We start from the raw sequence: 17,137 nt of genomic DNA on the forward strand, positions 1-17,137 counted from the left end.
CTGTGATCAAGTCACACAATGCTTCACTGAACCACTGCTCTTGAAGACTGAATTATTAAAACATTTTATAGTTTTTCTGAAATTCTTGTTCATTTTGTGCAGTATTTAGGTCTTGTAAGTTTTCTTGAAGCCATGTATGCATTTGCATCATACTTGGCATCTGTAATAGCAAATCCATAAGATAATGTAATTATGTAATCTTACTACAGCCACTACAACTACCATACCAACACTAACAGCTGTTTTTAATACCACTGTTCCTACAACCACCATGCCTCCTGTTCTCTTCCTATTACTACTATTACTACTATTTTTGCTACTAAACAGTGAGACTTTGTATAATTTATATTATTATTTCTACCTCTACTAAATACCTCTACTACTATAACTACTCATATTTCTACTATTGTATTACTTTTATATACCACCATCACTACTGCTGCTGCTTATTGTACTTCAGCTACCACTCATATTACTACCTACTATTGCTATGACTCATACTATCACTACTGATTACCACTGCTTCTACTACTATTTCCACCATTTCCTACAGTCATTTTACTACTACTGTTACTACTGTACTACCATTGCTTCTACTTCTACCACTACCAATACCACTACAACTATGACTACCATTACCACTACTACTATGCCATACACTCATTACTATTATTACTTCTTTAGATTTGAAATGAAGTTAATCTTGTCCATAAGAAGGCAAGACAAAGCATGGTGTGCCCTATTTTGTCTTCCTTCACAGGCCGAATAACGCCCTTCAAGCACATCTCCAAGTTTTTTGACAGCCCATGTTGTTATACACAACCCCATTTTCAACACTCATCCAACCTACACATGAAGCAGTCATCCATTAGGAGATAAGATCCATTATCATTCACCTCCTTCATAAAAAACTCAAACAAACAAACAAACTTGCATCAAATGAAACACGAAACTGTGACAACAGTGGAAGGGTGAGAAAGAAATGAGCGAGAACGACTTCGCTCGCTGGATAATAGCACGACAGCTGGTTCCCTCTGAAACCAGTGATAACTCCATACACATCAGCAGTTAATACCGTGCAGAATCTACCACTGTTTTGACCGATTCTCTTTCTTTAGTCCCCCATTCTACAATTTTTTTCTCCCTTTGCAAATGGATTGTAACAACACTGCCCCTGGCGTGTGGACAGCAGTGGATCCCCTTTCTCTTTGTGGGATGGCATACTTAGTACATGGTCCACGGCACACTCAATATGATAGGAGAGGATTTCTTTGTGTCCTCCCTGCCTAGCCTCGGTCCAAGACACAGGAATCTTCTCACTATCAGCTTTTAGGCCACGCAAAATCTACTGGTATTCAATGGTTGATGATCCAGTGAAACGAAAGACATCCCTCTTACAAAAGACTGGAATTGGTTGATCCAGCTTTGCAGTTATTCCGACTCTGAAGCTTCCCTTGGACCTTGCACCAAAAAAGCAAAAATACTACTAACACGAGTATGGGCATGTGGGACAACACATCAATGGTGACCTTGTCTTGTTGTTGTTTGTTATTATGTTGTAACCAATGATTATAAATATGCTTTAGAAAGTACTTTCCTGCAATTCAGCCATCAGGCAAGAACAAGAGGTTTTTCAGAGGCATTAAAAAGAACAAAAGAAGAAACTGCTGATACTATCACTGATATAAAAACAACGTCAAACATAACTGAGATATTGATAATAGAGGAATGTCGGCTAGACAAAACCACACAAAGCAGAAAAAACCCTCAATATCAGAAATCACATATTTGTGGTCAAATGTGTGGAGTATATTTTGCTCTGCACCATGCCACACTTAACTCCAGTTTGCACTGGGGGGCTAGATATTGGGTCAGTTGTAAACAGTGGGCAATGAAGGCACAATGGCCGTGTGCACACCTCCCACAACAAAGAAGGAGGAAAGAGAACATGTGTCAGGCCAGTTTCACAACACCCTCGTAATCACGGGATGTCTCTCTGCCCAAATTCCTTGTTGATGTGGTCTGTTTGGTGTGGCACACTGCGTCTGGCTGATTCGGTTTGCTGGCTATGGCTAAGCGCTCTGTGGTGACCATGGTGTCTGAATTTCTTTGTTCATTCCCCAAAAATGCACAAATGTGGAATAGACATTTAGCAAATAGCCAATTTATTCACCACCACCTGTATAATTCTGCTTCCATTGACTGAAATGAACTCTTTTCATGTGGTGGTTAGTTACTGCTATATCAGGTAAGGCATTATGAAGTGATCTACAGAAAACCCTCGAGCACAGGTTTCTATGACAAGATGGGACATTTATGAAGAGCATAAAAGATACACCATACTCATGCACATCAGTACATACAATCTCGATGGATCAGTATCAAAGTTTATCCTGTAAGTTGGTTTTGATTCAGGGTCAGTTTTTAGTATCTATTGCCAATAAAATTTAGATGCTGTAAACATTTCATGTACTTTCTCAAAAGGGGGGATTTTTGCCTGCATCTTAATGTCATTCCCCCGTTTACATGCTATCATTACACACTCTGTCTTCACACTGGAATACTGACACAGTTCTGTACATATGGGACTACGAAGACTTAATATGCAAAAGTGCACTATCTGGGTAGAACTTTTGTTGGTCTAAAAAGCAATCATCTTGCCTAAATCTCGCATGCACATCATATGATATATTAAGTCCACTTTTGGATGGCTGTGAAAAGTTTTGAAACAGTAATACACATTCCAGTGGTTTCAAACAACTAAACTTGTGAGCAGACACACCTTTACAAAGAAAAACAAAAGTCAAGTCCACCGCATGTTTTAAAACATTTGTTTCCCAATTTTAAAAAAACAGATAAATAAAATATAAATCACTCAGATTATGGCCATGATATTATCATAATGGTGACAGTTCATCAATCATCCCACATAATATTTGTGTCTCCTTTGTCACTCTCAGGGGTGTCGAGATTAAGCTCCAACTTTTAACGACTGTAGCAGCCGGAAGTTCCTTCCACAAATGCAATCGATAACTCATCCTACACAAGAGAAAGAAAAACCCACGACTCTCAAACGTTCATGCAGGACGGAAGGTGTCTCCTACTGGTGGTTTTGTTTTCCTATTTCTAGCCAGCTGACCTGAAATGAACCCTGTTTCTGTGTAAAGCATGAAACACTGCACACACCCTGAGGGTGTTATCCCAGTCCTAGCTGTGTGCTGTGATATTCCATCCCCATCCCGTGGGGGTCATCGACCTCAACTGTAAACAAACAATGGCCAGGATGTTGGCCTTTCAGGGTATCGCGATATATCTAATCCATCAAACTGGTGCATCATTTGTTTGAGCCATAAAAGGGATCCGGAGACAGGACTTGCTTCCCCATTCTCCTGGCATGATGAGCTCAGTTTACATTGTGCAATGGAATTCTCCTGAAAGGAACCAAATGCCCATTGTGCCAAATTGCACAGGCACTCATACAATGTAGCACTGATACATAATGAAGCACACCTTCGGTACCCTTTAGGTGTAATGCAACTTCCAATGTGGTTAAACACAAGCAAACACTACTGAATTAATCTTAAGCAGAAGAGCTGGAGGACTTAATTCTAGTTATGGGTTACTCATTCCTTTTGACAATACACCACTCCAATTAATCTCCATTACTGCTATCTAATCTGATAGATAGACTGTAGTGACCAAACAAAACATCAAAGAGTTTGAATGACACTTTGCAACAATGGAAACCATAGAAAAAGAAATGAAACTATGCAAGTACATGAGTGAGCATTTATTACACGGGTAGCATGTGTCAAGGGCCTGAATACATTAACTTTATTTCAGCATTAGGTTACAGTTCACTAATGGCATATTCCCTTGTTGCTAGTACATTTGCCACCGGTACATCTCATACCCTATACAACTATACTTCAGTGTACAGTAGTGTTTTAATCCTCAGCATTTTAACAACAACAACAACAAAGTAGATTGAAATCAAACTGCATCGATGTCAATTGCATTTTTAGACCTTTAATGATAGGTAACAATGGACAAATAGCTATCAACCAATTAACAGGTTCTTCACAAGAATGTCCACATGGCTAAATCACATCTCATTTCTTTTTACACTTTATCAACTCCTGTTTAGGTTTAAGCAGAAGTATGATTACTGTCTATTCAAAAGCAATTAATATTTTCCATTTGTTTCATATTGTATGCTTCCACAGAGTTAAGAAAAAAAAGTTATTTGATAAATGAATGTATATTATGTGAAATTATGAATATCACATAAAAGCATACTTGCAATCAGTTTGTTTTTCTGCAAGATCAACCTTTCAAGTGTCCATTTTACAAACACTACTAATACTATAGAGTAGCTGTGTCATCAGTACATTTGATAAGGGATTCCTTTCATGTTTAACATCAACATAGCACTTAATGCACAGACAAGTTGTTTGTTAATTCAAAACAGCAATACAAGACATTCTGCAGTAGCCAAACACCCATGAAAAACACAACTAATTCTACCTAATTCTTTGGTCTTAATCCCCCATGAGTGATATGTTTACTTGGCGAAGGTAATTCCTGCCCACACAACAACAACAACAACAAAGCTTCACAAAGAGCTTGGATAACAGTCAAAACCCTGGATGGATAAAGCCCTGCTATTCTCCAAATTAAATGGCTATGGAGCCCTGACTCCAATTAACCCAGATAATCTGCTGCTACCTGTAGGTTGGGTCTTCCTGATTCACCCCCTTAATCCTACGTGAAGAGCACACTGTTACGCCCCAACTTATCCCACAACTGCTCTCAAGGATTAGGCAAGGGCAGGAAGCGAATGTGTTGCCGAGAATGAAGTTCTTCAATGCACTCTGCCATGTATACGGCACTATTCAAGGAGAGCAACATAGGAAAACAACCAGGGACAAAAAAAAAAAAACATAACAAACTGAGTACAACAATGCACTAATGTCAACAGTTATATTTCAGTAGTTGGATGAACTTTCCTCAGGAAAGATGTGATGTATCACTTTCCATTTTGAAGGACCCTCTACTGTCAGAGAAGAGGTAGAAATTACATTGCATATAGATCATAAAACATATAATGCACAACAATGCACTATCATCAATTTTTTTGTCTTGCCATAGTTTGACAAACTGTTAAAAAAAGAAGAAAAAAAAACAGACAGAAGTACCGGGTAGTATCGCTTTCAACTTCACAACGCCCTTTTGTGCCGGAGAAAATATCATCAAAACTGTTTGCAGACAACAAACACGCAGCAATGCACTAATAACCAACATCTATACTTCAGGATATTGAGAAAAGATTTTGAACAACAAAATACACTAATCTCTCAGCAATGCATGGATATCTTATTCACACAAGTTTCACAACCTTCACATAGATCATGTAAAGTAGTAATAAAGTGGCCCATATCATATTAAATGATGACTACATATTACACAGTACTAGTAGTCATAAAGACAAGTCACTTTCATACATACAAAGGCCAGGTAGTCATACATTTGTACGTCTCACTACTTAATAGCATGAGATGCAAAGAACCCATGCAATGATGTGCAACTGCAGGGCATTTACGATGAGCTACAACAATCATCTTGCAGGAGTCCAGTTTATTCAAAGTAAAACAGGTACCATAAAATGTGCATCTGTAGGCTACAAGGAGTTAAAACCAGCAGGTAGGTGTAGCTGTATACAATGAGCGACCTTGGCCTTGACCCTAACACCACTACAAATAAGCAAGACCCAGCATGCTAGTCTCAGTGCAAGTCTGGCTCCTACTGCTCCAATACCAATAATCATCATCCTCTCAACCAAAAGCACATGTAGTATGTTTTTGTTACTTCACTAAATACACTGTGGGTATCATATTCACCTGTGAACATTGAGTGAAACTCACTACTGTGGGTGGTGACACAGCATCTCATAAGCTTTTTATTCAGAATGACTTTAAAGTACCAAATATTAAGTTTTTTCTGGACCTTGAAGCACTATCAAAATGGCAAAGCCTGTTGAATGATATGCATGCTAAAAACCAACTGACACGGTAACCACATTGGACTTGACACCAACTTTAGAAGACTGGTCTCTAAACTTTGAGCAGGTTCCATCAGTAACCCTGTTAAACCCACTACCTTGACTATAAAACAAATACTCCACTAGATATCTTTTAGAAAGGTCCCTGATCACCACAACTGGTTCAATTTCTTTCTATTCCTTTTTTTTTTTTTGGGGGGGGGGGTAAGCTTTGAATACTACACAACAGATGTGGTTTGCAACAGCTACAAATCATTGAGGGAATTACAAGTGCTACCTGATAGTTGTAGACAAACACCTATTTGGAGAAGAAATTGGATTATATCTTCATAGCATGCACCAAACTAATGACACAACCACTTTTTAAACACATTATGGAATCTAGCTGAGAAAGAGGCAAAAGTGGCGAATGGCTGCTCCCTCCTCCAATATCTCAGTGTTTTCACTTTCACTTTTGCACTTGGCTCAGAAATCCTTTCCATATTAAGCCCCTGGATGGGGGGGGGGGGGTGGAGAGAGAGGTAATGGGGTACACTCCCAGCTACACGTACACATATTACAACCTGCATAGGTTTTGATTACTGCCTCTACTGGTAAAATAAATACACACACATACACAAATACACTCTTACCAACACAAACACCCATACACCAACATAGAGGCACACAAACCTACTGCAAAACGAGGAATTTTTGCGTGCATTTTAATTTCGCGCATTTCGCGAGCGCCAAGATTCGCGAAATTAAAATGCACGCAAAATTTCTTGTCTACACTATATGCATTGAATGCCAGTGGCAATTCGCGGAAATTTCATGCCATGAAAAAGGCTGTCGACTCCAATTCGCGAAAATTTCGTGCCGCGAATATATCATGTTTTACAGTATACACTGTACATGTATGTACAAACACATGGACTCATGGACTCACTGTCACACCATATTTGCAGCAATTATCAAGTACAACATGTAGTCTAGCAGATACTTATTTGCCTACTTGCATCACAAAAACTCTTCATTTGATTGACAACTGTTTTCTTGATCTCTTCATATACATACAGGCACCACCACTTACTCGGGACTTGAATAAACGGGAACACCACTTCAACAAGACAAAATCAAGGCCAAATTCACAAGCATGTTTAGGTTGTCCCCTTAAAGAATTGAACAAAACATTGTTTAAAGGGGGCATATTTTCATTAGATATTTTACAAAGTAAAGAGCTTTCTAAAGAACTTTGTCTTTTATTATGGGAAAGATATTTGATAATTTACAAAGGATCAAATATAGAGAGGAGTGTTAAGAGTTGCCAAGTCATGGAGACAAGGTGTATCTAGGAATATCTAACCAAGTTCTGACCTCTTTCAGTCGGGACAGCCACTTTATCGGGACAAAAGTCTCAAACTCCTGAGTTGTCCCAATTACGTGAGAGGCGACTGTATGAATGTTACAATGACATGACAATGCTAGCTATAGATGGGACACAGAAAATCACCTCACACACAACAATCCCCACCACCTCGGGGCCTGCCTTCCTTTTCCTGCCGTTGATATCAAGCATTCCCACGAGCACAGCATTTCGCATGAAATCAGCTCACCTCTTTACTCGGTCCCTTTCAACCTGTACGTCAACACTTCTCGCTAAGCCCCTATGGTGCGTATTAGACCTCGCTCAATGTTTGCCAAAAATGGGGGAGAATTACCCTTTACAACTTTACTGTCAACTGCAAAAGGCATGTTTTTTCCCAGGTTTTCATTCCTTTTTCTTCCTTTTTTTTTAATTTCTTGGGAAGGGGGGGGGGGAGATACGACTACCTAGGTGTAATCCAGGGGTTTCCTGCAGGTGCGGCCAACATGGGCACGACCTTTGACCTGGCATGTCTGATTCCTCAGCTATGAAGTTCAGAAATCAATCATACTTTAAGTCCCTGCTCTCATGGAGTCTTTGATAGTCAATCATCAGGTTCTACTACAAGGATCACATACTGCATGTGATCCAGCACCACAGTGTGTCCAACAAACAACTAGCCAGACATACCTGAATCCCCCGGTAATCTCTTTCTTCTTGAAGACAGAGAGAACAAAGATATATTGTGAGAGATATAGGGACAGAAAGAAAGGAAGAATGATACACAGGGATTGAGAATCATAGATTATATAGAGAGAAAGAGGGGACACAAGATACAGAGGCAGAGATATTAAGAAATATGAATATATATTTATACCTCTTCATCTCTTTTCATCTATCTTTATCTCTCTCTCATGATTGGGTTATATGTAACTTATTCAACTACAACCCAATCATGAGAGAGATGATAAAAATAGATGGAAAGAGATGAAAAGCTTATGCAAAAACAGATCTATTTTCATCACCTGAAGCTGCTGAAAACAAAGAAAATAATTAGGACATCTGTGGTTAAGTTTAATAACATCTTCTAAATTAAGTTATCACCAGCCAGTTTGAATTTATAAAAATTGCCATTTAAGCTAGTCTAACACTGTCTGAAGCCTTCCAAAAGGAAAAATTTCTGCCAACAAGCTCACTTGTTGGTAGGAGGCTCACCAGGCAAGTGGCTTAATGAGTTTAAAAATGGCAACCAAGTAATCATTCCCATTAACAACAGTATGATAAGAACTATTCAATACTATTCATGAACCTCTTCCACCCAAGCTGAAAGCCTGTTGAGACATGTCTTGGAGCACACAATATGCAGTCTTCGCATTACTTCTATTATGCCCTTATCTTCTTGGTTTCTGACACAGTCACTATATATGGGAAGGTAATACATTTACTTTACGAGTGTCTTAACCCTTTGTCTGCTTTTCAGCGCCAATTGCCACAGAAAACCCCATAGCATTGTACAAACTGTCCAGAATCCCCGGCACAGAAAGTGTTAAGCATTATCATGGAACAAAGAGGAGTGTGATGTATTTAAGTAGGATTGATCAAGAAAACAATATTTCCTCTTTGCAGAAGAAATTGACGAAACACATCAAGTGGATTCAAGGAAAGCAGAAATATTAGTGAAGCATTCAGAGAAAATATGTGGGAAATTAGACAATCTGTTCAATTAAGTTAAGAATTTGTACAGTATTGGTTTACTCAAAGTGATGCCCTCTGACACACATCCTGGACATGTCAAGCACACAACAAACAGAACACATATGCACACGACACAAAACCGGCACACACAGCACTTCACACAATACATATAACATAGCCTGGTACACAAACGCATACATACACAAAATGCATCAACTGAAGAAGTCTCTCTGTCTCATCAACATGTTTACGCACAATTTTAACAGCATTACAAGATGGTGCTCCTGGAAGAGATGATCAACTACGACAGGAGAAAGTGATCATTTGATCTATGACTACCATTTTGCACACATCCATTTTCAAATAAATAGTCAAACCTGTCTATAAGTGGCCACCTAAGGGAAACGACAAAAAGTGGCCACTATAGACAGTTGGCCACTATACAGGTCGGTGGCCATTTTGAATTTCAACACTTGCATTGTATTATAAAAGTGAGACTGATTACTAGTCTTGCACTGCAAATAATTCCAGAATCAAGTGTGGCACACAAAAAAAGAAATAATAAATAAACAAATAAATAAATAAATAAAGTAATAAATATATGAATAAATAAAAAAAAAAATAACCAAATAAACAAATAAATAGAGGATGGATGGTGGGGGGGGGGGGGGGGGAAACTCACCTCTGTGACATCCATGACCTTGATGGCTGCCAGCTGACCTGTCTTGACATGGCGACCCTGCAAAGTATGGAAGAAGATTGAAACAAAAGACAGGACATTAGGAACACCAACAGGACTCAAACTGGTGAGTTACACCTTTTACATCAAATCTCTTCGTCCTTTCCAGTCCATGTGTACTATACAAGTACATGCAGAGCTATTGGTCATTTGATCATGATCAACATATTGTGGAACCTCAGAGAGGTGGAGCATTGCGGAGAGTACAATGTGAAGGTCAATGCTATTGTGAGTGATTGAAAGCATTACATAATACCTTCATTGGCGGTGACAGTCAGTGACAGGACATTAGTGCTAATTGGCACAGAGGGGGACGAACAGTTGGAGTCAATGACCTGCCATGCTCCTGCACAAAGCAAAACTTGTGTCTGCAGTCACCTATTCAGTTCTTCTTTATCCGCACTGCTCACACTAGATACATAAAATTTAGAAGCTGTATAAGGGATGGTATAGTATTGGTCGAGGTGAGGATTCAGTTTTTAACTTTTTTGCGAGATACTTTGAAACCACTTTATGAAATGTTCAAGAGCATACAATTCTAACAGGAATTCAAAGTTTATTTGATGAAAATCAGTTTTGAAATGGCTGAGATATCCAAAAACAAAGTCAAACAAAGCAATCCAAATAAAATGTGGGCCCCACCTTTCATTAGGGTCGCTTTGTTTTGGATATATCTCAGCCATTTCAAAACCAATTTTCATCAAATAAACTCTGAATTCCTCTTAGAATTCTATGCCTTTCATATTTCATAAGAGGTTTCTCCTTATCTTTAAAATCCCCATAAAAAATGTTGGAAACCTGAAGCCCCATGTCAACCGAAAATGTACCATCCCTTTAAAGGCACAATCTAATAGTAAACTGTACAATGTGTGTAACTATGTACTGCATACCACTTCAGACAATTTACAGATACAAGTCATTCAAATCTTTACTGAACAGCCCCATAGCTGCTCTTTCAATGTAGGCTTTACATGTGTGCAGATGCAGTGTGCTGAAAAAAAAAAGTCTTTCCTTGCCAAGTTCACCTCATCCCTGTTTAACTGTCCTGAGCAAATTGTTTAAAAAAATAGAATTAATGACACTCTTATAACTTACTGCATACACCATATTTGGATATCTAGTGAGTCTAACTTTCATGAATCAGGACTTACCTATAATTTTGCAAGTGGTGAAATTCATGATCGTGAAGTGTAGTATAATGAATGGAGAAATGCATGTGTGCATGCTGCATTCATGTTGGGATCAGGGTAAATATTTTTGCGTGTTGTTGAATTCGAGAGTAGCACCCGACTCACATATTTCCGAACAATGAATAGTAATACCCTGCACAATTTATGTCAGATACAGTATGCAGAAGAGTGTGAAGATTGCAGCTTCTAGAGGTTGGCACTGCAAGAAACCATAAGGGTTAAACCAAGCTCACAACCTTGAGAGTCAGGGCTAATACTCCCATAATGTGGTTTCCAAACCAATCTCGGAAAAAAAAAAAAAATCAAAGACACGGATTTGGAAGCGTTCACATAATTTCACAAGTTACGTTCACACGCAGTTGCCAAACTTGAAGTTTAGGTCGAAAACTTAACTGTCGATGATTAGCTCCACTCGTGAATTCACGACGCGGGTTCACACGTTCACCTAAACTTCAAGTTACAACTTACGAGCAAGCCCCACTTGATGATTACAACGAAGTGCAGTCTTTGCTAGATGGCCTTATGCCAATACAAAATAGCGCAGCGAACGAGATGCGAGGTTCACTCTAACTCACAAGATTGATGATTATTGTGTCCACACGGAGTGAAACTACGAGTGGGGACCCCCTGTGGCTCATGGAGAGAGCGTAAACCCTAAGATGTCTCATGGTTCTAATCATCGACTAAACTTTAAGATTGTTAAACTTTCGAGTGTGTCCACATGGTGCTAAACTACAAGCTAATCATCGAGAGTTAAGTTTTCAAGTCAACCTAAACTTAAAGTTTAGGAACAGCGTGTGAACCTAACTACAGAGATGGTGATGGCAGGATTTCTCCCAGGTCTCACTGGGCATTCTCTGGCAAGGTCAGACAGCCTTCTGCCAGACAGTTGGCACCTAGTCAACGCCGCATTTCGTCATCAGTCGCCTAGCCAGAATGTCTCGCTTCAAACACGAAAGGTGCTGGGAAAACCCTCTATTTATTACCCAAAACAAAAACTGCCAAAATCAAACCTACAGTTCAACAAAACGGGAGATCCGCAACAAAATGACTTGTATCACAATAAAACAGCAGAAATACAAGTGTGTGAACTGATGTCGGGTGTCACATCATCTACATCGGTATCATGAGTGTACATGTCTGATGTCTTGTGGTATTACCATGCAATGTAGAATAGGGATTTTAAAAAATCCTGGCAATTTGCCTGGTTCAGAGCCGAAGGCATGCAGTAAGTTACTTTTTACTGACCAAACTGCTTTCGTGTATCTAATACAAAGTCCGTGTGTCCAGCACAAATTTGATGTGTCCAGCAAATTAGTTTCATGCATCTGCTAAATTGGTTCCATGCACACAGTAAATTTTCTTTGCTAAAACTGATGATACTGGCCAGTATTTGTCTTCATGCTCCCAGTCTAACAAATGATGCAAAGGTGCAAAGGTCCTCACAATCATCCATACCTAAAGTGCATTCACTCAAACTTTATAAAACAAATGATGCACAGGTCCATTTAATCATTAACAGTACAAGCATCATGCACACACTTGAGCCTATGCATTATATATCAATTTCCATGTCAATGAGAGACACATTTTACACCACCTCTGGCACATCATACACTAACTTTCATGATTGACTTTTTTTTTCCATTTCACATTACTTCTAATAACTTCATATTAATATATAAATAATTCATTCTACTGTATGGTCTAAATTTTAAAAAAATGCAAGATGGCATCTATGCAGATCTGATATCTAATACTGCAAGTGTGACAGGGTTCAGTTATTGTTAGTTTGCTGGGATGTGAATTCCTATCAAATTATATCAATCACATAGCATGCATACGCAGCTGGCTTAAGCTTGGAAAGTAATCAAATGCTATGAGATTATCATTTACCATGGTTTGATATTGGGCCTTGATCTCATGCCCCTTTCGTTTCTGCTCATATCCACTAACTACCCATGACATCATACACAAAAGGGTCAATTGCTCCCTGACTAATGGTGCTTCATATAATGTTTTTGTTGTTTGTGGTTAGCACATTACATTGTATTCAACAAGGTTTCTTTGTCATTGACATTTATAAACAAGTGCTTTATGTATCACGAAATACATAATAGGCCTATGTATAGCTTTACAGGTCAATTTATCAAGAACAGTAACATCAAGTGTGAATAGAGGCGGCATGTATGATAAGGTATCTAATACCCCTTTCAGTAACTCATGCATTTTTGGCCAGCTCCTGGCCCAAGCTAATTTGGCCCGCGCCAAGCAGTAAAATTTGCGTTCAGTAAATATAGCAGAGCCGCACAACTTTTACGATGACCCATTCACGAACTCGGCCACGTAAGGGATAACTACCATGGTAACTAAAAGCGCGCTCCGACGAAGGGCATGGCCGGGTAACTGTGACCTTTGACCATGCAAGGAATTTTGGCCCAAGCCTGGCACTGCTATCATCCATAAACTCTTCTGATTGGCACCAGGCCCAAGCCTGGCCCGTGCCTGGTGCTAGCTTCAGCAGTGCCAAAATAGCCAGCTCCTGGCGCGGGCCACTTTGGTCCCACCCATTCATAAACTCACAATTTTATGACCTAGCTCAGGCCTGGTCCGAGCCAAGAGAGTTACTGGAAGGGGATGCTGTATGCACAAAATATGCAGATTGTAATGAATATCATTATCATGGCTCAGCACTAACATTTTTCTCAAGTGACTTATTTGAGACTTTAAAATCTTTAAATCTGAAATTTTGGTGACCCGACCCCCCCCCCCAAAAAAAAAATGTATTTGCATGGAATAAAAGAAAACATAACAATTCATTTAGAATCCTGGTTGCCCAACCGGGCCACCAAAAGATTACCTTTGTGGAAATTTGGTGGCCCAACATCAATTTTTAGTGGCCCCAGACCATCAGGGCACCACTTATGTCGCACCCTGAATATGCATCATGTTCATATTAATTTCTTCATCTCCAGGTGAGAGGGCAAAAAAGCATTATGAGTATTTTGCAGGATTTTAGTCAAACATCCAATGTGAACAGACCCCTTGGGACTTCATGTAGATTGCATTAGCACAAAGCTCCATTGTTTGCATTCACAACAACACCAACCCCTACGTGGGGAATTGATCGTCCTGGGGTTAACGAAGGCGAGAGCGGCGGGGTTTGCACCCTCGAAAAATATGGCGGTTTCGATTTAACTCTTTTTCTCGAGACGCGTTGACGAACGGGGATTTGTCACCTCCCCTTCAGATTCTGCACTTCAACCCTTAAATTGGCTTGAAAGTCTTTCAACATCTGTTCCACAAACTGGACTGAATGTGGCGCTACCACCATTGCTTGCCTTGGATCCGCTTTGTGTACCGGGTCCAGCTTTCCTGTTAGTCGCTAACTATGCCTGGTCGGGGTCGTTCAGTGTAGCTCTCATTATTTATCATCAAGCAGTGGCTGTAGGAATACAGGCCTCATGGACACTTCAAACTGATCACGCAGGGGGTGAATTGTATAAATCTCTCGTTTTTTATTCACTGCTCCTACTGTATCATCAGCAGCACTGAATCAAGAATATTCTATCCCACTAAGTTCAACAGAAACATTCACAAAGACTTTATCATCTCACACGTCAGAATTAGACTGGCACCCATGAAATTTCCTGCCTATCTGAAATTGGAGAAAGATGAGATGAAACTGCTAAGAGTCATTAAATTTACACACAACATTAAGAATGTTCATTTTGGAGAAAAACGGGAACTCATATTCTTAAAATGTTGCCAATTTAAGACTTAAGTTATAAATAAGTCATTTCGTAATTAGCTCATGTGTATGTTGGTATAAATGATCTATCTCTTCTTTCAGTTGGTTTGGCACTTTGCTGTTTTCAAAACGACATTATGCGTAAGCTTGCCCTGGCTAACAATTTCAGGCATTTGTGTTATAAGCAATGAATGAACTTGCGTTTAGATCACATGATCAGAATGGTCCTTCAATCGACACTTTGGGAAGCATCAATTCAATTGTTTTCCAATGAATGCATTGATTTATGTGTGTGTGTGTGTGTGTGTGTTTACATTGCCAAATTGATGTGCTGGAATGCATGGTTTATAAAGATCACATAAATACTCATTATATCACAGATACTTATCTCAGTGAATTTAGGAACCAACATGCGTGGTGGTACAAATGACCTTTTCCTGCTCATGCGCAAAATGGAACTGCAAATTAGCTTATTTCGCAATAAAGAGGCTTTTGAAATTCTGCATACAAAAGAAACAATCATGTATATAAATAACAAAGAGTTCAAATGAAAGAAAATGTTCTACTCTACACTGATGCAGTAGCAATAATGGATAACACTTATCATAAAGAGATACAGCACTTGCCAAACCACAAAAATGTGGTCTCAAAGACTCTATGGGATCAGACAAAAGAAAGATCTCTCAATAATTCAAGGCAAACAGAGAGAATTTCCCAGAATACATTGTATTTGCACTGTGAGTTCACCAGGCAAAACCTGTGTGGATGCATCCTTGGCTTCTTGCATTTCGGTAATTTGTTGAAGGACAAGTACACCTTCATAGACATGTGGGTTGAGTGAATGCAGCAATATTATACCCCTTTCATAAACTCATCCTCCTATTATCCGCATAAGAATAATGCGGACAATTCAATAAAAAATGCGTTCACAAACTCTGAAAATAATCCGCATTATTTTTACGAGCGCCCGTCCTGAAAAAGGCGGATAATCGTCATGGTGACTGCACACGTTCCTCCTGCGGGAAAGACAGGTGACGTTTGACCGCACCCCGGCAATTATCCGCATTATTTGGGTTTGCGTTCATAAACTCAAAATCTGGTCCCGACGCTGCTATTATGCGGATAATAGAAGGGTCGAAATAATGCGCATTATTCTATCCCCGCTCCGATTTTACGACCAAATGTTGTGGATATTATCCGCATTATTGAGTTTATGAAAGGGGTATAAGTAGAACACATCAGTGAGAGTTTGAGCAAAATCGGACAATCCGTTAAAAAGTTATGAATTTTTGAAGTTTCTGCTCAGTCACGGCTGGATGAAAAGACTACTATAGCTTGTGATGTCACATGAGTACAACGATATAAAGAAAGAATAAAGAAAATTCAACATATTTCCATTTTTCTCACATAACAAAAGAACACTCGACTTCTCTCTTTCAGAAGGCAGGGGGAATAATATTACCCTTAACATACGTCAGTAGCAGGTCGAAGAAATGTGCACTTTATTCAAAAAGTAAAGTTTTGTGAAATTCTCTTTTTATTTTCCTTATATAGTTGTACGCATGTGACATCATACACTGTAGTAGTCTTCTCTTCCAGCAGTGACTGCGCAGATACTTAAAATATTCGTAACTTTTTAATGGATTGTCCAATTTTCCTCAAACTTTCACTGATGTGTTCTACTAATATTGCTGCATTCTCTCAATCCTTACATATGAAGATGGACTTGTCCTTTAAAGGCATAATTTACCATTTACAGATGAAACAAAAACCCAGCATTAGAGCTTTGAAATATTTCTATAATGTGAGTTATGGATAGAAACAACCACTGTAAAAAATTTGAAACCGTATATTGTTAAATACAAAGAATGTGAACAATAAAAATGCTTCCACACTAAAAAGTCTACAGTTACGGTTTAATGAGAACAACACTGATATCTCCTTATACTTTAGGCTTTACTGCAAAAATTTTATATGGTAGGATGTTTTGTGATACAACAGACCTACACATATGCATCAAATGTGATATCTTGAACATTTTTGAAATCACTGCTCCCAAAGGTAAACTGGACCTTTAATAAAAATGTAAAAACGTTGAATGATAAGCTACCCATTTAATTTCTTTGATGCACCATGTGTCTCCATGGGAATTCCTTACAGGGTGGATATGCCACTGATGCGGAGGAATTGTGTCTGGAAAACTAGGTCATCCATAAAAAAAAACCAATATATCCTACAATTCATGTTGCAATGACAAAAGTATGTGGGTCACAAGGAGGGTCTTCTTTGTAAGAATATGGCCATGTTTTACGAGGATAAATAAAGCAAAATAAGTGTAAGCATCACTTTGTATTGT

At 39.0% G+C, this 17,137-nt stretch overlaps 1 long non-coding RNA gene across 1 annotated transcript in view; it reads right to left on the reverse strand.

Moving 5' to 3' along the window:
* Positions 1 to 9,782: 9,782 nt before the first annotated feature.
* The window catches only part of LOC140244961 (uncharacterized), a 29,869-nt gene continuing 22,514 nt past the window's right edge, over positions 9,783 to 17,137 (reverse strand). Inside the window, exon 3 of the long non-coding RNA XR_011902308.1 lies at positions 9,783 to 9,840. This is a non-coding gene — a long non-coding RNA (uncharacterized lncRNA). The remainder of the gene's footprint in view (positions 9,841 to 17,137) is intronic.

The sequence above is a fragment of the Diadema setosum genome, chromosome 21, assembly GCF_964275005.1.
Source record: "Diadema setosum chromosome 21, eeDiaSeto1, whole genome shotgun sequence".
Lineage (NCBI taxonomy): Eukaryota > Metazoa > Echinodermata > Echinoidea > Diadematoida > Diadematidae > Diadema > Diadema setosum.